This window comes from Mus caroli, chromosome 10 (genome assembly GCF_900094665.2).
Source record: "Mus caroli chromosome 10, CAROLI_EIJ_v1.1, whole genome shotgun sequence".
NCBI classification, from domain to species: domain Eukaryota; kingdom Metazoa; phylum Chordata; class Mammalia; order Rodentia; family Muridae; genus Mus; species Mus caroli.
Genome location: NC_034579.1, coordinates 71,391,189 through 71,419,051, shown reverse-complemented (window position 1 = coordinate 71,419,051; position 27,863 = coordinate 71,391,189). Strand labels below are relative to the sequence as shown.

At 45.7% G+C, this 27,863-nt stretch overlaps 1 protein-coding gene across 9 annotated transcripts in view; it reads left to right on the top strand.

Annotated features, from left to right (window-relative positions):
* Nucleotides 1-27,863, top strand: part of Adarb1 (adenosine deaminase RNA specific B1) — a 125,024-nt gene that overhangs the window by 42,135 nt on the left and 55,026 nt on the right. For all 9 annotated transcript variants that reach the window (XM_029482424.1, XM_029482421.1, XM_029482422.1 and 6 more), the window contains one exon: nucleotides 17,462-17,636. The gene's annotated coding sequence lies outside the window, so the exon portion shown is untranslated. The remainder of the gene's footprint in view (nucleotides 1-17,461; nucleotides 17,637-27,863) is intronic.

Sequence of the window (27,863 nt, the reverse complement as noted above, 5' to 3'; positions counted from 1 at the left end):
AAGTTGGCTTCTACTGTGTCAGTAATCCCCTGTCACGAATGCCACATAGGAAGCTAACACTCAGTTGATTTAAAGCATTCTTAATACTAACTAAAGCAATTTCATCCTAAGTCAAAGAACACTGTGAGATCAGGTATGTCTGTGGCCTAACATCTGTGTAACACCACAGGGGCACCAGAGCAGAGGGACAACAGTCTGCCTGCCTTCCAGGCAGATAGGTTTGTGGTTGTAATATACACAGGAAGTGAGGCTTGGACTGGGTGGTTTTGTTTTGTTTTTATCTTATGTGTATGGGTGTTTTGTCTGTATACAAGTCTGTGTACCACTTGTCTGCCCAGGGAGCCCAGAAGAGGGCATCAGACCCCTTGGAACTAGAGTTATAGATGGTTATGAACTACCATATGGGTGCTAGGAACTGAACCTGGGACACATAATGGGGTCATCTACAAGAACAGCCAGAGCTCTCACCGCTCAGACAGCTCTCTGGCACTAGTATGGGTTTTAAAGCTTGGTTGTACTAAAACAAGTGGTAAAGCTCTTCAACTTCACCTAACTGGATGATCAGGAATATTTCTAGGCTTTGTGCTTAACAGTTTGTCATTAGTGGTGTTGAAGTTGTCCTCTTCCCAGGGATAGCTGGCACTTGCTGAGCATTTGCTCTGAGTAGGGGTTCTACAGAGCTCCACTTGGGTCATCTACCCACACTGTGTAGCTCTTGTGGTAGGCACCACTGCTAATCTCTCCCGCAGGAGGAAGGCCCCAGAGGCTGTGGGTTAAAATAAGGGCTCAAGGCCAGCAAGCTGAAGAGCTGGGTTCTCAAACAGGCCAGCTTTCAGTTCTGAGCATGAGGGTCATTCTGTCCTGTGCTGAGACCAGTGTGCTAGTTGTCTGGGAGAGTGAGTCAGTGTGCTGTAATTTAGATCACCAGAGACAAAAACAGTGTACTCTTCTGGGGGCACATTTCCCAAGCTCACTTATCTCCTCACAAGCTAGCTTTGTGCGGCCCCTTGCCTTTTAAAGGCCCAGGAAGTCTTAGGATGACCAAACGTCTGATGGAAAGCTGTTGGGTGACTTTTCCTGGGGAGACATGAATAAATGTCTATGCACTACAGATAAGGCACTGGTGACACACCAAGAGGAGGAGGAGGAGAAGGAGGAGGAAGAAGAGAAGGGGGAAGAAAGAAAGAAAAGAAAAGAAAAAGAAAGAAAGAAAGAAAGAAAGAAAGAAAGAAAGAAAGAAAGAAAGAGAAAAGAGAAAGAAAAGAAAGAAAGAGGAAGGAAAGGAAGGAGGGAGGGAAGGAAGGAAAGGAGGGAGGAAGGAAGGAAGAAGGAAGGAAGGAAGGAAGGAAGGAAGGAAGGAAGGAAGGAAAAGATTTCATCCAAGTCTAGCCTGGTGAACTAGTGCGTTTATTGAGGTTACTCACAGGAGCGTGGGAGAGGGGTTACTGCAGGAGTGCGGGTGACTCAGAGGCAGGCAGCTGTATCACCAGGAAGCCCACCTGAGTGAGACCCAGTATTCCTAGAGCTGTGTGGGCAACTTGTAGACAACTCCAATGGAAGTCTTCTTTCTCCAGCAGTTCACTGCATCACCCCGAGGACAGGCCCTGTGACTCTTACACCTCTTTGAGCTGCCTAAATACCCTTAGGTTCCTGATCTAATAAACCCCTCCTCCATCCAGGCAGTGTTTGGATTAGAAATAGCTGTACACACCATTCTTGAATTAGACTGCTCCTTCATCTCAGATGTGTACAAACAGGGAGTTTGGGGTATTTGATCTCATTTCTTGGTCTTCAAAGGGAGGTGACCCACTTCAGCCCTAGTGAAGATACAAGGGCCTGTCCTCTATGTAGGCTCCTCACGGCATGGGACCAGTAGAGTCTTGAACTTTGGTAGATTCTTCTTGGCACTGGATGGTCACAGTAATTGACAGTATTTGTGTTGCCTCTGTTTGACGCATGCCCTCTGGAGAACCCAGAATAAGAAGCACAGTTAGAAATCACCATCTGTTTATAGATACTGTCTCATGCCAGCAGTCAGACTCCTGACTTCCTTCTGTGTACATTTTCCCCTCCTTTCATACTTTGGCTTTTGAATTTTACATGTCTACCATATAAATTTTGTAAGCTAGACATCTTTTTAAACTTTTATTAATTATACAGTAATAATTTTTCAGAAGTTGTTGGCATTTTCACTCTCATCTGTGACATGTGCAGAGCATTCATCTGTTCTAAAATCCAGTAGTGTGGATCCTGGTTCCATACCTTGTGGTTGTGTGTTTGTGAGCCTAACAGCATCCTCTAGGCTAAGTATTAGGGACACCTACTTACCATTTAAAGGGGGCTGGGTTGTTTGTTCTTGCAAGGCTAGAAGCTGAAGAGGCACTCATTTGTTTATCAGTGTGTTTCATCTTTATCATCCTCGTTACCTAAGGAACTGCCAAAGGGTGTTCTCCCTAAGCAGAACTGCCGTCATCTCTCATCAGATCAGCCGTGCCTGCCCTGTTTGCAGGCAGCCGTCTCCGTTTCGCCTGCTGACTGTGGGTGTTCTTCCAAGATGGAGAGGATTGGGGGAAGAGTCATTGGACCCTCCCAGGAGAGTCCGCGTGCTCTTTGTAGCCCTTTGTATACAGTTCTTCCCATATCGTACATAGCCTCAGGGTTTTAGGAGGTTGTAGAACACTTAGACTTGGGGAAAGTAACAGGAGACTCCGAGATTGTGGTTCTGGGGAAAACTTCCTCCATGCTGGACAGGGACTTTCCAGTAAGGCAGCCTTGGGATCACTGTGCTCTGGGTAGGCAAGCTCAATAATCTCATTGATTCCCCAGATTAAAATTTGGTGGAATTGTTCTTTGATTGTTCACAGAACCTCAGGAGGAAGGAGTAACATTGTTAACATCTTCTCAGGGGAGGGATTCTTGCAGTAGAACTAAACACTACATTTTTCATAGGTAGAGGCTAAGTTCTTGTATGAGGTTGGGTCATGCAGGGCTAAGAATATAAGTACCTTGCGGGGATGGCAGTTAAAATGCCACCAGTGACTGGGGTGTGCTTTGGGAGGCAGGACACTTGCCTAGCAGAATTGAGGCTTTGTTCTCTCCTAGCACCTTGCAAAGGCAGGCAATGGGGAAAGATACCATCTACTGTATCTGTCACTGTCTCCAGGAGAACAGTTGTCAGGGTCAGTGACAGGATCATCTATTTATTTGAGCTTGTCTTATCTTGTTGGAATCTGTTTTGGCTCACTTGTGCTCGACCCAGGGTCCTAAAGTGTGAGAAGCTGAACCATCATCAAAGATCAACCTGAAACACTTGCTCCAAGTTCATTCTCTCACATTAGTGAAAATTAAAGACAACTGTTCTGGCCATATGCAAAACAGAAGCCAGCTTTAGTAAGCTTTATAGAAAAGTGTCAAACTGAAGAAAAGTAGTAATTTAAAGAAAAATAAGGAAAACTTCCGAGACTAGGAGGGACTTATAAGAGAGGGGAAACCTACTTAGTTTCTTGTCCATGTTGTTTATGGAGATATGGCAGAAACTGGACATAGGCTGAGGCAATTGCTGTGAGATCGTCTCTCTCTGGGCCATCATGGACCAAGCCAATGGCAGACCCCATAATTCATGCATGTCCTCCCTGCCCAACCAAGCAGATGATTGTGCACTGTTAAGAACCCCTCTCTCCATCTGATTTGCGGTTCTGTTAGTTGTCAACTTGACTACTAGCTGTTAGTGGGTTAGTGTTAACCACCCTCTTACCCTGCAGGTGTCTCTAGAGCTGTTAATTATATTAAATTCTCTCAGTTCTCTCATTTACCTGGGGAGGTTACAGCTCTGCCATGGTGGATTTGTTCTACCACCACCACTAAGCCCTAGCTGCAGTTTTTCTTGATTCATATTTAGCTCTTTATCTGCGAGGTGGTCTTCTAGGTAGAAGCTTCACATTAGAAGACAATCCTTGCTTCCAGTTCAGTCTGCTACAATTAGCTACATTAGAATGGAGGGATAATAATGCCTTACATTTGTTCTCTTGCTATCCGTGGCTCTGAGCCCCACGTAATCGCTCTAGTTTGGTTATCTTATACCCAGCTACAAGCCCTCTTGTTCATCGTCCTTAGCATTCATGCTTTGCTGTTTTAACCCCCAGTCTTCCTTTTAACCTCAGCAGCTCCTGCCACTGCAGCTAGCCTGTGTGAGCAGCCTGCAGTCACCCTGGAGGCCCTTTCCCTTAGAGCCCACAGAGCTGCTCTTTCCTGCATCCCTGTCATCAGGGTTGTTACTGAGATTGGCCTCGCCTCAGGCCTTTCTCTGTCTGGCCAGCCTGGGAAAGGGCCTGAAACCTGTGCTCAGAGTAGCTCTGCCCCAGGGTGTCTCCCTCCATCTCCACGACTGAGCCTTTTAGGGAAACTGTCCTGCTCTTCTGAGTTTCTTTTAAGATATTTTTCCCCATCACACCCATTTGCTCTTTACACCAGGGTGTATCATACTGTAGGAAGTTCTCCCTTCTTCCTAGAACCGTTTTCACAATGAGAAATCCCCCACTTACAAGGTTTCAAATGTAGTCAATCACAGATAACAACATCTTGGCCAGTGGCTGATCTATATACGTATAATTGCAGAACCTAAGATTCCGTGAGAGCTGAAAAGTCCCCACTGTGTGGCTGCATGGTAGTTGTAGTGATGCTATAACGTACTTGCTGCTCAAGTGTGTGTGGTATAGGTGTATCCAGACCTGCTCTGCTGCCATTGCCTAAAAGGACAACACGTAACGGCTGGACACCATTGACTGGGGTTCATGTATTTGTTTAACTATGCATTCACTGTTAGTTCAGACTGTGTCCTGCCATTCAGACAGAGAAAGTTTACTAGGAAACAGGATGCCGTGTTGTGCCACAAGGAACCTCATTTTGCTGCAGCTCTCCATTATGTCATTTCCTTCTGTGCTTGATGTCATCGCTTGTTAATTGATCACAGCTCTCAGAGTTACTGCCACATACACATATCGTGCAGCCTCAGTGCATGGTGGGCTGTGCCGTCTAGACTCAAATAGATGCAGAGTCTGCACCATGATGATAGCACCCAGCCATTCATTGCTCACAGTATGTTCCATCCTTTAGGGATGAGAGCACATTATTCTGTGCTGTATTGTACGGTTTGCTAAATGTCAGGTCCAAAAGAAACTCCACTTCCCCAAATTGTGGTACCCCTTCCCCCATGACAAAAGAGCCAGTTCCCTTATCACTGGCAAATGGACAAATGGCTATCTGTGGTGCCAATTAACATACCAGAGTGCCTGCTGGACCCCAGGCTCCCTCAGTATCCTAGCTCTTCTCACCTCCTCCCCCACCGTAAACTTACTGCAGCTCACTGTCTTTTGCCTTCTCTCTTCATCTTCCTCCTCCCAACCTGACCAGGCCCAGTCTGCTGGCTTGTTCAGTCTTCCAAATTCTCTCTCTGCTCTGGACTGACTGCCCCTGGCTGTTTTCTCTCTCATAGCTACAACAAAAACCTCTCACTTAACAATACCTTGCAATGGCCACATCCTCAGTTGATACACTAAGCTGTTTAACATGTCCTCTCTATTGATAGTCTCTATTTAATGTTAAAAACCCAAAGTGATACCAGCAAGTGGTAAAAACCACATCTGCTGTGTGACTTTTGGGGGGGAGAATCTGTTTCTGTTCACCCCAAATAAATCAATGACTGACCAAAGAAACCCCTCAAGTCTCACTTGGTGTGTCAGTTCGCTTATTGGGGTTGCTTATAGTAAAACTCATGACTGGAGCAGCAACATCACCAAAAAGCCCATCCAGCATGAGGGATGACTCTAGAAAGCTGCCGCATTGGAGTTTCCAGGCAACAACACCACTGGAACCTGCTCCCTGCAAGCAAGTAACTTACTCATAACCCTGGAGAGGAGAGTGGTAATCTTCCTTATTAGCATGCACATGGTGCACATATGTACATACATACATACATGTAGGCAAAACACTCATACACATAAAATAAATAAATCTAAACCTTTTTTTTCTTTTCTTTTTTTTTTTTTTTTTTTTTTTTTTGGTTTTTCAAGACAGGGTTTCTCTATATAGCACTGGCTGTCCTGGAACTCACTCTGTAGACCAGGCTGGCCTTGAACTCCAGAAATCCACCTGCCTCTGCCTCCCGAGTGCTGGGATTAAAGGCATGCGCCACCATGCCCGGCTCCTTTTTTTTTTTTTTCCCTTATTAAAGAAGGTTTGGTCCCCCAAACTACATTTTAAAAAAAATCAGTGTGATGCAGATACGGGCAGAAACCCTGGGCTCTCTGGCCAGCCAGCCTAGCCTAATCAATGAGAGATCCTATCTCAAAAAACAAGGTGGATGGTGTCTGAGGAATAACACCCAAGGTTGACCTCTGGCCTCTGTATGCATGTGCCCCTCCCTCACATTCACACACACAGAAATTTTCCTCCTTTCATCCTTCCCATGCCCAGTGCTACACAGTGTGGTTTGTGTTTTTTTTCTCTTTTAAGTTCTTATTATGGTCACTGTGGTTAGTATTTTCTGTGGTTGGATCCTGTGGGCAGTTGTCAATCTCCCGGCTCTCTGTTGTTACGAGGTATGGCTTTAGATTTATATTGACAAAGTCTGAAACACTTGTAGTCTGTTTCTCATCTATATTTAGACTCAGTACTTTTTTCTACAGATTCTTGATCTAAAAATTTTACCATAATAGAAGCAGCATTTGTAGCATTATTGTAACCTAAATATATTGTGCTGTAGAACCGAACAGAAAGAGGTGTAATTCTGAAGCACAAACCCCCTGCCAATCAGAGAAGGTTCACATGGAAACTCTGTCTTGTAGGTTTCCAGGCTGCGTTGCCATGGCTTCTCTATCTTATGATGTCTGTTTCTTGGGTTCTATTTTCTGTTTTGCTGGAGCCCCTCCTTAATCAGTTGCTTTGTGGAATCATGACAAGCTTCTTGAGTTCTCACCCAGTGTTCAAACATGTAATTATTGTGTTCTAACAGTCGATCGATCCTCTGACTGGGTCTGGAATTCAGGCTTTGTGGCAGTTTCCCTCCGAACCAGCGTCCGATGCTGCAGATGAGAGATCAGATATCAGTTCTTTCTTTTGCAGGGAAACTTCTTCCCCTCCTTGCACACTGACCGTTTGATCTCTTCTCATCCGTCACCCAGCCAATCTTCTTTTTTATACCCTGGTGTCAGTGGTTATATCCACCCTGGGAATCCTCAGACTTTCTAATTCTTAGTTTCCGTGGAGGCCTGGGAGCACTGCCTCATCGTTGGCTAACTGCTTGTAAAGACTCCTTTCCCTCAGTGGTCTCTTTCCACTGTCCGATCTTTTCCCTTTCAGGTCACCCTGCTTCCATCTGCTCCTGCTTTCAGTCCTTCAGCAAGCTTTCTTATTGTCACTGAGGTTCTGTGGCCATTGTCAGGCCTTCTGTGGTTCCCTTAATGCTGTAAAAGACCCTTTCTGACACTGTGACCATCAGGTGGCCCGAACGGCAAGGGAATGGAAACCTCGTGGTCGACTGAATCAAAAGCCTTTTGGATCAGTCACTCCTTGAAAGGGTGTGGCTCCGTGCTTCAGCCCCTTACTGGGGGGTTGTTCTTGCTCTCCATGGAAACATCTCAGTATAGTTGAGGGATTAGGAAGAAACTGGATGGAGCCAGTTCTATTGGGCTTATCAGCGGCTTATATGTAAGACACGTGTGAGTACACACCATAAACTGGAAAATGGCTGGGTGGTTTTGTCATACTTGTCTCCATACAACAGTGTGATACTCCACACAAGAAGAATTCTCTGATCTCTTAGTCAGCACAATTCCAGCAGATAAGATGTCACAACCTTAGCAAAATGGGGAAATTATAAACATCTGTTTTATGGGGGGAAATTGGAAGTCTTCCCAATAGAGAAGTTACTGAAAAGTTACGGTTCAGAAGCACTGTAAAACAACGTATGCAGAGCTCATATGGCAATGATTATACAGAAGCAAGTCTATGATTAAAAGCTAGGTATAGTAGTGAATGTCTGAGATACGTTAAACTGGTCCTTGATAAGCATGCTTTATATGGGCTTCACAGCCTTGCATGAGAGCCATGCTTCCTGTAATGAATTAGACTCACATAAAATCACTTTATAGGTTACCCTTGACTAACTTTAGTTGTGGTAAGAGAGGGACTAAGTTTCATTGTTTGATTCACAGGGAGTCAGGGTTTGGGTTATGTTCGATGCACTTGGCCTCACTCTGTACTACAGTGCATGTCAGTACAGGGCTTAGAGCTTTGGTGTGTGGAAATGATTTCTTCACTTTCTTTCTCCCCTGACCCCTTACACTGGAGAAGATACTCAGGGCCTTGTGAATGCTAGGCAATGCTGTCACTGAACTGTGTTCCTACCCTTGAAGGCAGGTTCGTTTTTACTAGCTAAGCACACCTGGGCACACAGTGCACCGATTTAAGACCACTTTCACTTCAGGAGCTCACTGATGAACTACCTGTTAATCAAGGGTACCTGTTCTTACTAGAATAAGATATAGGAGTCCTGAGGCCTCCCAGGCACCAGAGTCTGATATCTTGCCCCTGCCTCCCCTCAGCTCTGTTTGTAATGACTTAATGTCTCCTAGGACAGTCCCCAGGTGCTCTGCTGCCCCCTTTGACTTTGCTGTCCTCCCCCAGGGGAGGGATATGTATACTTAAGCTTCATTTTTATTATTGACAGAAGTATTGTCTTCGTGATATCAGCTTTGCTATTTCTTCCCCATACTTTTCTCCTTCTTTCTTCCTCCCTATCTTTCTTCTCTTTGAAAATTGTCAGATTTATTGTATGATAGAAAGTTATGTCAACACCAATTTGAATTTTTAACAACTCTCTTGAAGAATACTTGAATAGAAGTGTAACGCCAGCACACCTCCTTAATTGGTTTCTGAATGTTAAAGCCAACTGTATGTCCCTGCTGGGCATGCATCCAGCTTGCTGTGATGGTCTGTCTTTTACGTGTTGCTGGATTTAAACATTCTGGTGACTCTTGTGTTTATCTTCCTAAGAGACATTGGCTACTGATCTGTGGTGTCTGGAGCTGGGTTATGCTGGCCTCAGGAAGACATGGTCCCTCTTACTTGCTGGAAGGGCTTATATAAGACTTGGGGTTTTGTTTGTTTGTTTGTTTGTTTGTTTTTGTTTGTTCATCCCCCCCCCCCGCCCCGCTTCCATTTGTTGGTGTCTCCACACATGGCTTCTTTCTTTTTCAGTCTTCTGTAGTATGTATTCTCTCTCCAGGACCACATTCCTTCTGAAATGTCTCCCCCAAGACTTCCTGTGGTAGCAAATGTCCCAGAAGCATTCTGTCTGAAGCACCTTTATTTGTCCTCATTGTGAAAAGGTTGTGTGGCTGCACAAATTTAGAATCTTGCACTCCCCGCCTCCATATGTCTTTGTAGCTTTTACCGCTGTGTCATTTCTCTGTTCTTGGTCCAGGTTGGTTGTTGCTTGTGTTTTTTCTGCCCTCTAGAATTTGATCCCAAAGAGGGATCCTGTGCTGGAGTTTTGGTCCCCAGGAAAGTGTTATTGCAAGGTTGTAGAGCCTTTAGGAGGTAGGGTCTTAGAGCCACGACTTTAGTTCAGAAAAGAGGGTACTGTAGAACACTCATTCCTGCCTTGGCCTCTCAGCTTTTTTCTGTCACCCTTCGCTGTGTCTGGCGCATGGTTAAAGACTTTGATGTAGGGCACCGGTAGGACCAGGATGCAGCTCAAGTAATGATAGGGCTCCTGGATAGTCAGCTGACCTCCATGTTGAGCTGTCAGATACAGTGTTGCATGTGTAAAATGATATCTGTTATATTAACTTGCCAAATACTTAGAGGTATAGAATTTCTCATATAAGCAGATCACATTCTTAGGACTTTAATAAAGAGATTTAGTTGGTAGGCCTGAATCTTGTTAGAGAAATTGATGAAACCTCAGGGTTGGGAACCTCAAGGTATTAGGAGGACAAGTTGTGAGTATGGAGGCAGGAAGTTGCGGTTTGTGGGGTGAGATTGTGGCTTGTGGGGGTGAAGCTGATGAGGGAGTGTGGAGATGAAGTTGTAAGTGTTTGGAGTAGAAGTTGTGGACAAGTAGAGGTGAGGCTGGGGTGCAGATGAAGGGATGCTCTGGGTGTGTGGGGGCGGAGTTGGTGAGGTGAAGTAGGCAGGTGTGTGGAGGTGATGATATGTAAGTGGCGTGATGTAGAAGTGAAGCTGCTGGCTGTTCCTATCACTGTCCTAAAGTTCAGAGATTAGGTCATCCTTTAGACCTTACATTTATTGTTTGTTTTGGTACCCATCTTCCCAAGACTACTGTATTGGCTCTTCTGGCTGCCATAGGGATTTCTGACCATCCTTCTTCTGCTCTACTTAACTTAGGACGGAGTCTCATATTTAATTTAATTTAATTTTTCTGTTATAGAAAACTTGGTAAATTTGCAGTTGTACTTGATGAATTTTTCTTTTTCACTCCCCTTTTGTATGTCTATGGAGTTTCTTCATAGAAGTTCTTAGTCATCATATAACCACCACTATCATCATCATCACCAACGTCATCATCATCACCATCACCACCACCACCGTGTGTATGTATGTGCTGTGGGCCTGCATTTGGAGGTTAGAGGACAACTGTGTAGAGTCCATTCTCTTCATTTATCTTTTTGTGGATTCCAGAGGTCAAACCCAGGTCTGCCATCTCACTGGACTTTATTCATTCTTGTAAACAATCCATTTCAAGTTTCCCTGGGGGGAAGACCAAGTTGACAGATCCATGCAGCAGAGTTGTGTTTGCTGGCATGTCAGTCAGTGTCGTCTGGAGAAATGGAGCCAGTGGGGGGTATCTTTGCTTCTGTTTTTAATTTACTGAATCTGTGTCTCTTGGTCTTTCTGTGTCAAGAAAGGTGAGCAAGCTAAAGCGAGAGATTGATAGATGTAATCAGGGAGGCTGGGGATTCCCTAGCTCGCCTCTGAGCTGATTCCTGACAAAGCCAGGGTGTAATTGGTATGAGTTGGAAAGACTGAGAATGGGGAACAGTGGTGTTCTAGGCCCAGAGAGGATATCCCAGGTCAAGCAGGCAGGGAGGTAAACAAGTAAAAAGATTCCTCCAGCCTCCATTTTGGTTCTGCCTAGACCTCAGTAAGTCAGGTGGTGCTCAGTAATTAGAGGACAGTCTACTTGAGGTCCAAGTGCCAACATCTTCTGTGAAAACCCTCACAGACACATCCAGCAGCAGTGTCATCTGAGGACCCAGGGCCCCACGGGCTACCCAGAAAAGTTAATTTCACTGGGCTCCGTGGGAGAAGGGCGAGTGAGGTACTGCCGGTGCAGCAAGAGTCTCTGTTACTCTGTGTATGTATGTGCGTGTGCTCCAGCCTGACCTCAGTCCTTAAAGGGTCCTCATGCCTTCGCTGGTGTGTCAGCTATAATGGGGTAAAAGGACCTTGACTTTCAAGTCATAAAAATAATTCCCTAAAAGCAAGAAAGAGCCATAGTGAAGATGATGTGGCTGAGCATTCTTTTCATCGACAAGGAAAATCACAGCCCCAGGAGGCCCTTGTTAATTATGTAGAAAATCCCCAAGGCCTGCCCAGTAAGATACTCATCCCTTCACAAAACCAGAGAAACAAACCAAGTCTCTGAGATTGTGAGCACCTAACAGTGACAGAGGCCCTCCTCATGGAGCCTGAGCCCCACGCCTTTTGAGTGAGCTTGGGTATATCTGGCCCAGGGGCGGACAGTTCTCCCAAGAGGGTGGACTTGAAGAGAAAGGTGCCAGCCAACACCTCTCACTCACCACCTCCACTCTGTGCCTCAGCATGAGGCCAGCACCCACGCTGGCTTGCTCCTTGGGCTCTTGTTTCTTGTTCCTTGGGTTCTGCCTCTATGTTTCTCTGTATATCTCTCTCTCCATGTCTGCCTTTCCTCTCACCCTAGCTCCAGAAATACAGAGCTCATTCATGGTATTAGGATCATTAGATTCCTCCTCTCAAATTGAGCATAAAACAGTCAGATTGGGGGAACTCTATTTAATGAGCCCTTTCAATATTTGCAACATGGCTTTAATTTCATATGAATCTTTAGTCTGCTGAAAGCTCGAGATAGTCTTTTCTCTTGTGTCATAAATATATTTCCAGAAATGTCCACTAAGTCACTTGAAAATACAGGATGAGGACTGGGCCTGTAGCTCAGTACAAGGACTAATGTAGCTCAATTGGTAGAGTGCTTGCCCAACATACATGAAGCTCTATGATTGATTCCCACTGACATGTAAACCAGGTTCAGTACACACATTTGTAATCTCAGGTCTCAGAATACAGAGGCAAAGGATCAAGTTTAAGGTCATTTGTGGCTACAAACTCAGTTTGAGGCCAGTGTGGGGCCATTTAAGGTCCCCACCTCCAGAAAAATAAAAGTTTTAAAACCTTTTTCATGGAAGCAGAATTGATAAAAACAAACAAACAAACAAAAACCAAACCTCTGCACATATTTAAAAGAGAACAATGTTATCACTGTTGAGATCCCAACACCCACTACAGGGAAGATGGTTATATTTCCAGATCTGCCCCAGCCTTTACTGACCCTTGCTTGTCCCTGCCAGGGAGCCAAGCTGTGTGGACCATGTCATTTGGTCTGCTTGCATTTTCCAGGAAGCTTGTGTAGGTGATATGTATGTGTGTGTGTATGCGCTATGAACCATATATATATTTATACTTATATTTCCACAGTCCATTTTTAGGATGTTATAAGGAAAATAGGTCATTACTTGCTAAGAACACAAAACGTGTTTAGTCAACAAAGCAAATGACAAAATTCTTCCTTTGGTCTATTCAGTAAAATACAGAGAGTCAAGGGCAGGCCAGGTGATGCTTGGAGTCTGAGTGGCCATGACAGTGTTAATAGAAGGATGCTGGCTTGGTTGGGTCTTCAGAACTGAGATCAATCAGATTGCTATGATACAGACTTACCACCTCAACTAAAAATCAGCCCGTGTCAGGGAGCGGGAGGGAACAGTTTAAATTAAACCCAAACTGACATGAGCTCTTAGGACCGAGTATCATTCGTCCTGTTTCAGAACATCCTTGCATGGAATAGTGAGCTCAGCTGTTAGTGTCGCTCTATGAAGGGCTGCCATTCTTAAGTTTTACCATGTGGTGTGCATGAACCAGCAGGGCCTTTGTCCTGGGCTGTAACCACTAGGCTTAGAGGTGCTGTCCTTGTTGAGATGCAAATGGCTCTCTGGCCTCCTTCTTTAGAACAACCCATAAAGCTTCTGAATTTTCTCTTTCCTTTTGATTTTCTCACATCACTGATTGAAAAGCCCACCTGTTGCTGTTGGAACCACAGTCCCAGGAGTGGTTGCCAGCTTTGGGCTCCCTTTCCCGCTGGGTGCTGGTCACTGAGTCCTCTGTCTTCTGCTGTCAGCTAGTGCTCCCAGCTTCCCCCTCACACGCTTCAGGCATGGTTGTTACAGCTAACTGGGCTAGGGATCTTCCTGAGAACTTAAATAGGGTCTCTCTTTCTTATACCTGCTTGGGGGCCTTCTACCTACCCTTTCTCTTACAGCACCTGAACAGTCCCATGTCTGTCTTAGCTGCGGTAGCATCTATGTGTCCTTTCTCTGTCTCCCTGGGTGACATCCCCTCTTCTCTGGGCCTGCGAACCTCAGTCCTCCTCTGATGGCTGCTAGTTCTCAGAACCACATTAGCATTCTACATGAGGCTGTTCTCTTGTGATAGAGAGGTTGTTCTTATCTTTGTTGCTTATCAGCTGAGCTGGTTATGCCTATATAGCCCTGGGATTACAGCAGTCTGGAAACACAGTGGCTCTGCAAGTGAGCTTACAATTTAACCCCACGCTCATGTAATGGTGTTGGTTTCATGGCTTTTTGAGATAGAAAATGAGAGTATTTAGTGTTTGGCAGAACAAAGTCCTTATTTCCATAGTCTGATTAAATTATAATGATAAATATCACTTTAAGAGGAAATGTAATTGTTTCGTTTAATCAATCTGATTATTACTGGCACAGCAAATCTATCAAGTGCTAGAGTGATAAATTCACGGTAATACAATCTGTACTGCTCTGGTACCATCCTTCCTTGGCATCAGTGGATGAGCTGTTGAAGTCGACTCTCAGCTTGTTGAGCCTGGAGATGCTTGTCAGAGAAGGGGCTTCTGAGACTCAGACAGCCACCGGAAGTGGAGAGGGTGCCAGCTCTTGGAGTGTTAGTCAGTGTAGTTGCCTCTTCCTCTATCCAGTGGGTTGCCTGTTCTCGCAGTCATGTATGTACCCGCACAGGCATGAGAGTCACAACTCTGCCTAATATGTGTGTATGTGCTTGTCTGTCTGACCTTCCCCCGTTAATCCCCTCTTCCCACCTCAGCTTCTCTTCTCCTTTCTGAGGAATGGAGAGTCTCCAGATGCCTCATTCCTTACCTGCACATGGGTTTCTCTATTCTGTTTTGTGCTACAGGTGGTCATCTGGTGCCAGTGTCCAACAAGTGGCCATTAGCTAGTCTTGTAGCAGCTGCATATAATGTTCTGTAAACCAGTTGTCATTGGAGACATTTTTCCAGTGCTGATTTTTTTCTAAGATATGTATATTATGTATTTTCCGACCAGAAGAAACTAATAAAGTAATAATTTTAACCACCATGACCCATTGCAAGCTTAAACTAGATGGACATTGGCACTGAGTCCACTCCACGCTGCTCTTTGATGGTACCCTTCCACACACCCTGGTAGATACCTTCTATTCTACACTTAGAAATTCTGTCTTAGCTTTTACCCCCAGTTTTCTGTGTATGCATGCACCCATGAGCTTATGATTTGACTTGCTTAAGAGGAAACTTTAGGTGGTGGGTAGTGTCAACATGAATCTGGTTTCTCCTATGTGGTTAACTTGGTTGATCAGACTTTTACACACTCATCTGTACCCACAGCTTAGCCTACCTGCAGCATGTAGTTTCTACTACCCTCCTTTAAGCTCCGGACAGGCCGTGCTACCCTCCCCCTAGCCCCCAGGTTCCCTTGGATCCGAGGATGAAAGACACACATACACATTAGCTTATTTTTAATTTGCTTTTAGCACAATGGCCAGGCTCTTCTAAGACTCCCTCAGGTAACATGTTCTTATCTTCACTCCCAGCTCAGCACCTCTAAATCTACCCTCAGCTTAGTTGCTCAGTTACCCTTAGTCCTAGCTCAACTCCTCTAAATTGCCCAGTTAGCTTCTGCTTGCTCAGCACTTTAAATCTGCCTTCAGCTCAGTTGGTTTTCTAATCTCCCACCTGCTATCCCAGGCCCAGTTGCAGAAGCGGCCAATGGCCAGTACACCCAAGATCTCACATGGCTGGTAGCTCTCTCTCCCTCCAAAGCAAGGTGAGATACCTTTCCTCCTCTGCATCTCCTCGCCTGCCTACAGAAACCTGGAAATCCTGCCTTTCCCACCCCAGCCATTGGCTGATAGTGTCTTTATTAATCGATCAAGAACCAATTGGGGAACAGGACCTTCAGCATTCCCATACAGATTCCCAATCAGAGCATCAGAACCATCCCCCACACCCACCTTGTTGGGTTAAATTTGTTGGGTTAAATTTGCTCACCTTGTTATTTTGACAGATATGTTAAATGTTTTGGAGCAGCCGTCTAGGTGTGGAGAGTTGGTTGTAGGGTAAATTTTGTTTCCTAATGCCTTTACCTATGTGGTTTAGTCAGATATTCTGTTCCTTCTGACATCTTTATAAGTCTGTAATATTCTTGGGATTTGTTAATTTTACTTAACTTTAAAAAGTTTTGGAGGTGAAATGCATATTGTATGTTTAGTGTTGCCATTTGAAGCAGTAATTTTATTTTGGCTAGTCCTTGGTGCCTGACAATGTATCTGAAAACATATGGCACATAAAACAACTCCGTGTTCATCATTGTGACTAGGATCTTGTGCCCAGTGCAACTGGTGCTGGGGTGGGGGTGGGGCACTTCTGTATGGAGAAGGTGTATGGCTGGAGGTTATTGGCTCAGTGTCCTGCCCTAGGAGACTTGTGTACTGATATGGCTGACCATCTTTCCACATGATCTCAACACATAGCTAGCTTAGACCTCTTCCCAGTGACTGACATCTCCAGAGACAATCCAGCAGAAGTGGGAAGTGGGGACCCACTGCTTCTTTGAGGCACAGTCTTTGCTAGGCACTACCCTACCCACAGAGTAATTTGATGGACAGAGTGATCACCTGGCCTGTGGGACTCACAGGGGGCAAAGGTCTTTTCACTCAGAGTGGCAGGAGCATGGTATTTTATTTCCTGTGGTTCTGTGATGTGTCTGGGTGTCATTGGAGAAGCATGGCAAGGTTTACCCTCATGGTCTGCTCTCCCACTGCTCTCCAAATCTTGGTAGAGCTGGATTGTGACAAAGTGTGGCAGCTCTGGGAGGCCCATGCCAGGATCTTTGCATGCCCATCTCCCAGGCATGATGAGGTGATGAAGGAGCTGTTCTGGGCACTTGGCCCAGATGCCTTTGTGCTGGGCTGGATAGCTCTGCAACCCACAGTCCCAGGTCTGTAAAGCATCTGTGAGGAAGCTGTTGACTTTGGTGGAAGAGTGTAAGGCTTTGGGTGGCACAGCAGGGAGACTTGCAGGCAGAATTTCCTCACCCAGCCCCTCAGAGTACCTACATCAGTGTTCTGACAGCAGGGAGTGCTCTTAAGAGTTAGAAACTAAGCTGACACACTTTATTTTTACTCCTAGCAAGGATCTACCCAGAAGATCTACTAGTCACCTCTGAATATGGCTCGCCAAACACCTAGTGGGAACTCTGTAAGGGAAGGGGCCTGAGTTTATTGTGGTGAAGAAATACCCTTACCAGTTTACCAGTTGACAGTTCTCTGAGGAGAAATAGGCTGCAGATAGCTTCATAGCCCTCAGCTTCCAGAAGCAGGGTAGCCACCAGGGTAGAGTGAGGTCTGGGTACATGGGTGTCTGTGCCTGTATTCTCACACACATGTATTTGCATGTATAATGGATGCATGCATTTTATTTTAAAATGAACAAGTTTTTTCTGAGGCCTCTTTCTTTTCTAACCCTGGTGTTCTGTTAGGGTATTCTGTTTGGCCAGCAAGATTTAAATGCGGGTGTAATGTGTGCATTGACTTGTGGTGGGTGAGTGAGCCAAAGCCTGACTCATTACTGTGTATCCCCTTTAAAAAAAACTCATAAGAACATGTTTAACATGGTATAAGCTTATATAGAGGAATTAAAATTCAGAGTATTGAGTCAATTGCACATGCCTGTAATCTCAGCTCTGGGGAGGTGGATGCAGGGAGATCTCAGGAAGGCCAGTCTACAAACCAGAATATTGTTAGAGTTCTTTCCTGAGCTGGTGAAAAGCCTTTAGCCTTGAGGTAAATAAGTGCCAAGTAACTGAATCTTTTATTACAGAGTGAAGTGTGTCAGGCTGGACATGGAGAACCCAAGGTGTGACTAAAGGAAGCTTGTCAACCCAGTGCATCACGCTTGCTATTTTAGTGCTGCGGAGCAATGAGCTCACTTTGCTTGCCCTGAAGGAGTTTTGCCTCAGGATTTGAGACAAAATAAAAACTAAACAAATTTTAAGGTAAGTAAAACCTTTTTAGAATCTCTTAAAATCTGACCAAAGGTGACTTGTGCAAGGTGTGGTGGCAGAGGCCTGAGTTCCAAGCCCTCAGGAGGCTGAGACATAAAGCCTGGGATGCATAGCAAAGTCCTGTCTTTTTAAGGAAAAAAAGTTTAATTAAGTCCTTTGGCTTGCTGTTGAAATGCATTTCCTTGAATAATCCCAGCACAGATTGTTACCCTGAGCTAGTTCACACACGTCTTCCTGTGGCCACAGATCATCTTTAGACCTGTGGGTCTAAAGTCGGGGCTGCCTCGACTTCATCGCTGTTGATAAAGCCAGTGCTTGTTGCCTAGTACTGGGCATGCCTCATGAGAGCCTTTTACCACTTACCACTTCTTTCTTTGAATTTCTTTGGTGTTTAGTCTTTATGGCTGTCAGTCAGGGTAGCATCTGTTCTTGTTAAAGCGCTAGTATGAAGGTAACTCAGTTATGGCCATATTCTAGAATATAAAAGAAGTTTCTTCTCGGTGTGGAGGTGAGGGAGGCTGGGAGGACTGTGGCAGTCTGAGGGTGCTCAGCACGTGTAGTCCTAGCATGTTCCTGGCTTTGCTGCTTCCTCACTTACAGGCTAAAGTTGAGAGGCACCCCTGTGTGGCAGCTCCAGTGTGAGCCATCCACTGAACATCAAGGGCTAGCCTGCACTGCCGACTAGAGAGCCTCGGGTAGCAGTCAGAGTCAAGGCAGTAGGTGCAGTTCCCAAGGATGTACATGTGGGCAAAGCAGAACAGCTCCTGACATCACTGTGTTTGGGGAGCAGCAGTGGGCTCACTTCTGACCACTGGGCTTTGAATTCGTACTAAGAAAGACCCTACCTGTGCCCACAAATGTCCCAGAAAGAAACCGGGAGCTTTAAAAAAAGATTTGGTTTCGGGGGTTGGTGAGATGGCTCAGTGGGTAAGAGCACCTGACTGCTCTTCCAAAGGTCCGGAGTTCAAATCCCAGCAACTACATGGTGGCTCACAATCATCTGTAATGAGATCTGACTCCCTCTTCTGGAGTGTCTGAAGACAACTACAGTGTACTTACATATAATAAATAAATAAATCTTTAAAAAAAAAAAGATTTGGTTTCATCTTCATCTGATGCTGATCTTTTTGTGGGACATGGACAGGCAAGAGGTGGGAAGAACAAAACCGCAATCCCCTTTATCACTGATGTGCCGGCAGTCAGTTTTATTTTCATGGATAGCCCATCTTTGAGCTCCATTGGAATGTGAAGTCAGTTTCTCTGTAACCAGAGTTTTCTGAGAGACACCGCAGATCCCAGAGCTGAAGTGAGTCTGGAGACTAAGGAAGGGTTCACAACTCCATTTTGAGCTCCGCTAATGATTGCCTGTTTTTAACATACCTCATAGGTAAAGCGTTGCATTGAATCGGTCATGTATGTGAAGCAGCAGGATGAGCTATTTATATCCCTTTGCACGGTTGTTCTTAAGGAAATACAGCAAAGTCAGGCCACAAGGAGCCCCAGGAAACATGTGCCCAGGAAGCAAAGCTAAAGGCCGGAGTGCTAAACTCTGAGCGTTGTCTCCTCCTACTGGCTCTGGGAATCAACGCTAGCAGCAGTGTAGACACAGTGTGTTGCTTTTACCTCAGGTGAAGCGAGCTAATTTTGTCAACAGTTTGGTGTTTTGATTTTTTTTTTCACCTGGTTTGAAGTAAAATAAACATGTAAGCTTTGGGCTACACTAGTCCTCCTTCTCTTGGTTACCACATCTACTACTTCATAACAGGTACCCTCCTCAGACATGTATGGCACGGTCCTGGGGACTTTGCATCTAGTGCCGGCAGGGTGGCTGTGCTACCTTGGCACAGTCCTTTAAAAGTGGTGTATAGCTCAGGGATTGCTTCTGACAGAGGTATCAAGTACTGGGGTTCCCTGTTGAGATGGTGCAATCCTGTGTCCTTTCCACAATGGTTGCATTGCTGAAAAACACACAATAAAGATATGTAAACATCATTGTGCTTGTGTATAAAACACCAGTAGGCCTTGGTGTAGCTCACGTGGACAGCGTTTGGTGCATGTACTAGTCAGGGTTCTCTAGAGGAACAAGAACAGATAGAATGATCATCTGTATGTGAAAAGGGATTTCTTCAAGTAGTTTTCAGGCTGTAGTCTTGCTTGTCAGACACTGCTGTCTCCTAACAGAAAGGTCAAGAGTCTAGTAGTTGTTCAGTCCATGAGGTCAGATATCTCAGAGGATTCCTAGAAAGCTGCTGTTATTTCGTCTGTCCTAAAGAATCCTGGAAAAGCAGGCTCTAATACCAGTAAAGGAATGCCTCAGCAACAGGATAGATGAACAGTGAGGGTGAGGGCGAGCAGGCAAAAACAGAAGTGTCCTCCTTCCGTGACCTTTCATGTGGGCTGCCACCAGAAGGTGTGGCCCAGACTGAAGTGGGTCTTCCCACTTCACATGATCCAGTCAAGAAAACCCCTCCCAGGTGTGCTCAGCTGCTTGGTTTTGAGTTGATTCCAGATGTAGTCAAGTTGACAGTCAAGGTTGGTCATCACAGGACAACACACAGTTCTGTTTTGGGAGGGTTCTTGCTCATCTTTGAAGCCTAGAAGACCTGCCTGCATCACTGATGACCAAACCCCCATACCTTCATCTGTTGCCGCAGCTGGACTCCCCTCCCACTGCCTGTTCTCACAGTCCAGCTGTTTGCCTGCATGGTGCATGATCCACAGTTCTCATGAACTGTGACATGGCCAAATCACCTCCAGGAACACCTCCAGGAACTGGTGCTCAGAGGACTCCAGGGCTAATACAGGGGCTGCTGGGGCAGTAGTCTGGAAGGTGAATGAAAACTCACCCATGAGCTGGGAGGAGTGCAACCAGAGCCCTAAGAAACAGAGCTCCTATGCACAGGACCCAGCTCCTATGCACAGTCTTGCCCTAGGAACCTGTTCATAGGCTGTTTGATTATTTCCTTCAAAATATTCATTATAGGGAATGCAAGGCTGGTAAGGTTTCTCAGTAGGTAAAAGTGCTTGTTGCCAAGCCTGGAAACCTGAGTTTGATCACTGGGATACACATGGTAGAAGTGATCTAACTAACCTCATACAAATAGTCCTCTGAGGGGTGTGTGTGTGTGTGTGTGCTCACATGTCCATGTGTACATGCACAAACCTGCATGCACGCACGCACACACACAGAAATAAATAATTATAATTTGTTTTAAAGAAACTGGAAGCTGGGAGTGATGGCTTAGTGGTTGATCTTTTAGAGGACCTGAGTTCAATCCCAGCATACGCATAGTGGCTCATAACTATAAGTCCAATTCCCGGGCATCCAGTGTCTTCTAGCCTCCATAGGCACCAGGCTTGCACATGGTACATTGACATTTATGTACGCAAAATACCCTGACATATAAACTAAAAATAATCAAGAAACTCTTTTTTTTTTTAAGATTTATTTACTGATTATATGTAAGTACACTGTAGCTGTCTTCAGACACTCCAGAAAAGGGAGTCAGATCTCTTTACGGATGGTTGTAAGCCACCATGTGGTTGCTGGGATTTGAACTTCGGACCTTCGGAAGAGCAGTCGGGTGCTCTTACCCACTGAGCCATCTCACCAGCCCCAAGAAACTCTTAAGTATGAGTAAAGTGTTTCTCTGAGTCCTGGGAGCTCTCTGAGGACAGGTTATGAGAACTCTGACTTGGAACTGGCCAGACAGGACCTCCAGAGGCCTGGGCTTGAGGCTCTGGGGACAGGACCCTCAGTCATTGGAACTGACACACCTCACATGGCCCATTTCAGGACTGCACTGGATCAGAGGTACTGGCTGCTCAAGAGCTGGTTCCTTGCTTACTAGTGGAAAGAAACCATCATATGGGGGCACAAAAACGAACCGTTGTGGGAGTCCCACAAAAGAACAGTGCATTTTCTTCCAGCCCTATTAACTCGCCCTCATTTACAGAAAACTTTCATGTACCACAGCAGATCAGAAGGGCTGCAGAAGACAGATAGTTCACTGCTGTCTGCACTGCTGCTTTACGGAGAGCTAGAGTAGCTTTCTCAGCAGTCCCTGTCACCCTAGAGTTTTAGGATCGCTTACTTGCCATTTTATCTGTAACTAATAGCTACACCTAAGAAATATATCCATACCAGGCTTCCCTGGATGAAACTTCTCCTTAGCCTTCCTGTGCTCATCAGCCACCTGTGCCTGGTGCTCCTGGGACCCACTGTGGACTGTGAGAACCATGGGGGCACCATGCATTGAAGGCAGAGACAAGGACAGGTCATCTACAAGACTTAGTAACTAAATAAAAACAACAGCTATTGCAGGCAGAGGGGGAAAAAATCATCTTGGAAACACAGGGACATCCGAGGAAAGATCAAACTGAGCAACCTGGAGCAGGTAGTTTCTAAGGAGCAAGACTGGGAGAGGCAGGCTCACTGCAGCCACCAGACAGTGGGAGGCTCCAGGAGAGGAAGGCAAGGGACCAGAAAGGCCTCCTGGAGCTGAGGAGTTGCTGACCACAGTTGAGAGTTTATTAGGCATGTTGGAAAAGGTAATAGGTGTGCTAGTCAGATGGAAGCCAGTGGCAGGTGTGCTCTGGAGCTCTGTAGGCCCTCATGGAAACTGCTGCCCCGAGTTCTCAGCTGGTACTTGGTTATAGAGCTAGCATGATGCTGAACACCGCCCTAAGGGTCTAGTGCTCACAACTCTCCAACCTCGTTATAGCATGGAAGAGGGCATTTGCTGACCCATGGCAAGTTCCATGGAGGCCCTTGTGTATAGGGCTGGATGGAGCCAGCAGGGGTACAGTCTACCCACTCTGTGTTGAGAAGAAGCCTCTTTGTCCTGTCTATAGATGGACTGGTGAACAGCCTTGCCAGCCTGTTCTATAGAGATACTGCCATGGTCCCAATGGCCTGGCTCTGCTTTCTATCATGATGCATCCTCTGGTGATACATAGACAGACTCTGTAGTCCCTTACTGTAATCAAAAATGGGGGGCCAGGAAGGATGGACGGACAGGGATCCTCTGTTTGAAATATGTTTGTCTTGAACACTTTCTCCTTAAAGGGCCTGAGCTGAGAAAACGGCAAACTCCCTGGATTTGGGGAAGAAACTGAGTTGCTACTTTCACATGTACTGTGGCTTTTGGTAGCTGTTGCTATAAGGGGCACCATTCTAAAGAGTACTTTTTACACTCTACATATTCGTTCTTTTACCCAGAAAATGTGCCTGCCCTGTGGATGGGCCCAACTGCAAGGAGAGTTGGGTAGGACCACGGGACCGACCTTGGAGCAGAGAGCTCTGGGCCACCACGGACTGCCTGTTGTGCAAGGAGCTCTGAGACCATAATGTAGCCTCTGATTAGGAGCCAGTGCTACCCAGGATTCAGTCCTTGTGATCCTTTGGTAGGTGGCAAGGCTAGTCCGTGTTGAAGAAGAAGGGGACTGCTTAAGTTAGTGATCGAACATTATTTTCATTTTTAAAGTTTTTAACTTGTCTGAGTAAAACTTGTTTTAAAGTACATCAAGTTTGAGGTTCTAAGTGGTTGCCTTCTCTGTTAGGGCTCTTACGTTTTTCATGATTGAAAAGGGGCCTGGAGATTTGGGAGAGTCTGAACTTACTGATTGGTTCCAGCAAGGTTCCATGGGAGACAGTGGGCAGAGCTTAGAATACTGTAGACCCTGGGTATCTCCTTCACCCACAAAAGCTTTGCCCAGGGAGCTATCCACCATGGCAGTGGACCCCCTTCCTTAGTCTCTGGCCTGAAGCAAACTTTATGTGGTCTGTCTGTGATTCCCTAGAGTTGTCAGGCTTTTATGGCCAGAGACAATCAAGGCCCATTGACCACCCAGAGAAAGGGTGACTGTACAAAGGGCAAAGTCAAGGCCAGACACCTTCTCTCAAATATGTGTACCCACTAGTGGCCTTAAGCAGAGACATGAGCCATCAGAGAACGTTGGCAACATGAAGTGGAACCCAGTGCAGGAGTCTGAATAAGTAATTTAACAGATCTGTGAGGACACCTAGCCAGGAGTAGGGTGAAACAGAAGGGAACCAGCAACCTAGAAACCACAGAGAGTGGAGCAGGGAGAGCCTGTGCAAGTGTCCAGGCTAGGGCACAAGTCTAAGGAGAGACTTGGACAAGAGACTTTTGACCTATTCCAAAAAATATGCAGTTATCATCACACTACTACCTCTTGCCCCCTGCAGTCAACTTCCATGCCCCAATAGGTACCCTGGCTCATTCTGGCCTCAGCATGCCCTGTCTGAAGGAAATGTTCATATCTGCTGTGCAGCTCAGGTACCAAGCATTAGCTCCACCCAATGGCTATCATCTGCCCTGAACCTAAAGCAGCTCTGCTGAGTGGCCTCTTCTGGACAGCAGGTGGTGCTATAGGACCACTCCAGAGAGAGCAGGCAGGCAGCAAGATGAGCAAAGCTGTTGAGTGGATACAGGGACATAGCAAGTAGACTGAGTTACAGTCCCTCCTGTTTAACATAGAAAGTATGGACTTGCTACCCCCCAAGAAGGGTGCATGTGTGGTTACCACTTATTTTTTATGGTGTATTAAAGAGTAAACGCAGTGCTTTCACTGTAGTTGGACAGTGTTGTTGCATGTAGACACAAGAGTCTCAAGGTTGGCATGCTAGCATGGCTCTTCACCTCAGCCAAGCCCTTTAGTGCAGCATCAGTCCTGACAGCTTGAGAACCACCAAAACTGAGACATACCTGCCAGTGCTAAGCAGGTCTGCACGCCCCGGTGAGCCCAGGATTTGTCTCAGGGCTACCTCGTGTGACTGGCAGATGAAGATTCAGGGAAGTTAGAGAGTGGGCACTTAAAATGTATGGACTATGCACATGGTGAACTGCATAACTCCATTTTAAACAAGTATGACGTGAATCACTGTAAAGCAATCGATGGATGTCTGTTCCCCTTCATACAGCCACTCAAGTGAGCTGGTACATGTGTAGGGACTGGTAGGGTGAGTGAGGACCCTGAAGCACTCACAATAGCATGTTCCTTGGGGACCTTTCTGCTATACCCCTACCTCATCTATGCCAGTTTGTGCTTATAATCCAGTGTAGGCTTTTCTTCATTTCAGACTCAGACCCTGCCTAGATTCATCCTCCTGTGGACCTGCAGACACCCTGTGCTCTCCCTTCAGTTCTCCTTTACACTCCTTTTGAATTCTACCTTCCTGTCCAGGAAGCTCCGGGCCAATCTTCTAAGCGCCGTGGGATGCTTGCTTCCTACTTTTTGCACTGCCGAACCCAAGTCCTGACTTGTGTTCCTGCATTAAGCCTTACCCCTGACTGTTCCCTGCCAGCCTCCAGCATTCTTAAAACTAGGTCAGAAGCAGATGAAAACTCCTGGTAACAGTCCTGCTTCAGTCCTCTTTGTTGAGTGGCTGCTACTTTCCCTAGGAAATCCCACATGCTGAGCCCACGGACCCCTTCTTTTATCTCTGCTTAACTGCTTGGCAGTTAGGCGGGTACTAACTGCCTCCTAGACACTGCCTGCAGAGCATGCATGCTTGGGGCTCAAGGCCAGCTCCCTAACCAGCTTGAGGCCTACTTCCTTTCTGCCTTACCAGCTTGGAGAAACTTTACCCCATGCTGACCACCCCAGGTGTCTTTCTACCATCCACAGGGCATGCTATCATTTAGTTGTCTGACATTTTCTGTGCATCCTTCTTGTCTTTGTTTGGACATAGGTTTCCTGACAGCAGCCATGTGTCTTTTGTTTCCTGATGTCTCTCAAGCACTGTGGATGTGCTGTGTGTAGTGGAAATCCAGTAAATATGAGATAGATAAGGCGATATTTTGTTGGTTTTCTTACTAACAAATACTTATGAGATGTTTTAATATTCTTTGAAGAAATGGCTTAGTGGTTACAAAGGACTCAGTTTGTTCCCAGCACCCACTGGGTGACTCACAACCATCCAGATCCAGTGTATTTATTATCTCCCTTTACCCTCAGGGCACACACATGTATACATAACCAAATTTAAACATTTTAAAAAATATTATATTGAGGAATGCTACATTTTCTCACATGTAGATTTTTATATAAATACCCAATAAATAACTGACTCAGAGTTTATAACTCAAACTCTTGAAAGAGTAGACTATTTTGTATGTGTGTGTGTGGGGGGGTTATTTCACTTAAATTTACATATCACAGTTCATCATCGAAGGCAGTCAGGAGGAGTTACAGAGACAAAGTTCAGAGCAGAAACTGAAGGAACAACCATCTAGAGACTGCCCCACTTGGGGATCCATCCCATAAACAACCACCAAACCCAGACACTATGGCAGATGCCAACAAGAGCTTGCTGACAGGAGCCTGATATAGCTGTCTCCTGAGAGGCTCTGCTAGTGCCTGGCAAATACAGCAGTGGATGCTCACAGTCATCCATTGGACAGAGCACAGGGTCCCCAATGAAGGAGCTAGAGAAAGTACACAAGGAGCTAAAGGGGTTTGCAGCCCCATAGAAGGAACATCAATATGAACTAACCAGTACCCTCAGAGCTCCTTGGGACTAAACCACCAATCAAAGAAAACACATGGTGAGACTGGTGGCTCTAGCAGAGGATGGCCTAGTTGGTCATCAATGAGAGGAGAGGCCCTAGGTCCTGTGAAGGTTCTATGCCCCAGTATAAGGGAATGCCAGGGCCAGGAATGGGAGTGGGTGGGTTGGGGAGCAGGGGGAGGAGGGAGGGGATAGGGGATTTTCGGAGGGGAAACTAGGAAAGGGGATAACATTTGAAATGTAAATTAAGAAAATATCTAATAAAAAATGTGAGCGCAAAAAAAAGAAAAGAAAAGAAAAGAAAAGAAAAGAAAAGAAAAGAAAAGAAAGCAACCAGGGCAAGAACCTAGAGGCTAGAGCTGATAGAGCAGCTATGGAGATCTGCTGCTTACTGGCTTGCTCCACGTGTATTGTGCAGCCTGCTTTCTTATAGAACCCAGGATCACCAGCCCAAGGGTAGTACCACCCACCATGGGCTGAGCTGTCCCCCAACAATCACTAATCGAGAACATGCCATTTGGGCTTGCCTGCTTAATGCTAATGGCATTTTCTGAATTGAAGTTCCCTCCTCTCCGACGACTCTAGCTTGTGTTTACATAAAACCAGTCAGCACAACTAGTAAAAATGTGTAACCAGTAAAGTAGGATAAGATTATGCCTTATTAGTCTTATAATAAATTAACCATAACTCCATAAAGGAGGCTGGAGGGTTAGCAGTTGTGGCCGAAGCAATAAAAAGCACAGAAAGACCAGGTGTGATGACACCAGCCTGTAATCCCTGCACTTGGGAGATAAAGGCAGGTGGATCAGGAGTTCACAGCCAGCTTTGGCTACAAAGTAAGTCTTCAGACCAGCTTGAACTATATGAGACCCTGTCTTTAAAAACAAACAAACAAACAAAAAACTCACGTAGCCTTAGTGGAAGCTCAACTATCTCCTGCTACTGTAGCTAAGGAGGAGAATCCAAATTTGGAATTTCCATGGCGAGCCTTCAAGCCAGAAAATGTGGGGTGGGGAAGTAGTTGGTCTCATCAGCCTGGATCGTTAGGAGCCAATTAATGTATGTGTGGAGTAGATGACGTTTAATCTCTGCTACATTGGGTAAAACAATGCTTAAGTGGTCCCAAGTGAATGGGCTTACAGTTTGGAAAAGAACAGTCCTGATCCACCTCTTTACAGACAACTCCCAAAGCCCCTCCCTCACCCTAAACAATAAGGCAATAAAATGTTTTGAATACTTTTATGTATATGGATGTTCTGCCTCTATGAGTACCATGCGCATGCCTGGTGCCAGTAGAGGACAGAACACATTGGGACTTCTAGAACTGGAGTTACAGATGTTTGTGAGCCACCACGTGGGTGCTGTGCATCAAACCCAAGTCCAGGAAGAATAGCCAGCCACAGAAAATACTTTTAAAAATTAGTATTGGCCGAAGCATCTGCGGGAGCCATCTTCCTTCCCAGATCCCACCAAGACTAGTCTGCACAGGTGAGTGTGGACTACAGAAGCTAACAGCTTCTGGGTCAGGCGGGAGCCACAGAGCTTGTAAGGCAGGCCCCGTTTCAATTCTGAACATCTATGCTCCAAATACAAGAGCAGCCACATTCATTAAAGAAACTTTAGTAAAGCTTAAAGCACACATTGCACCTCACACAATAATAGTGGGAGACTTCAACACACCA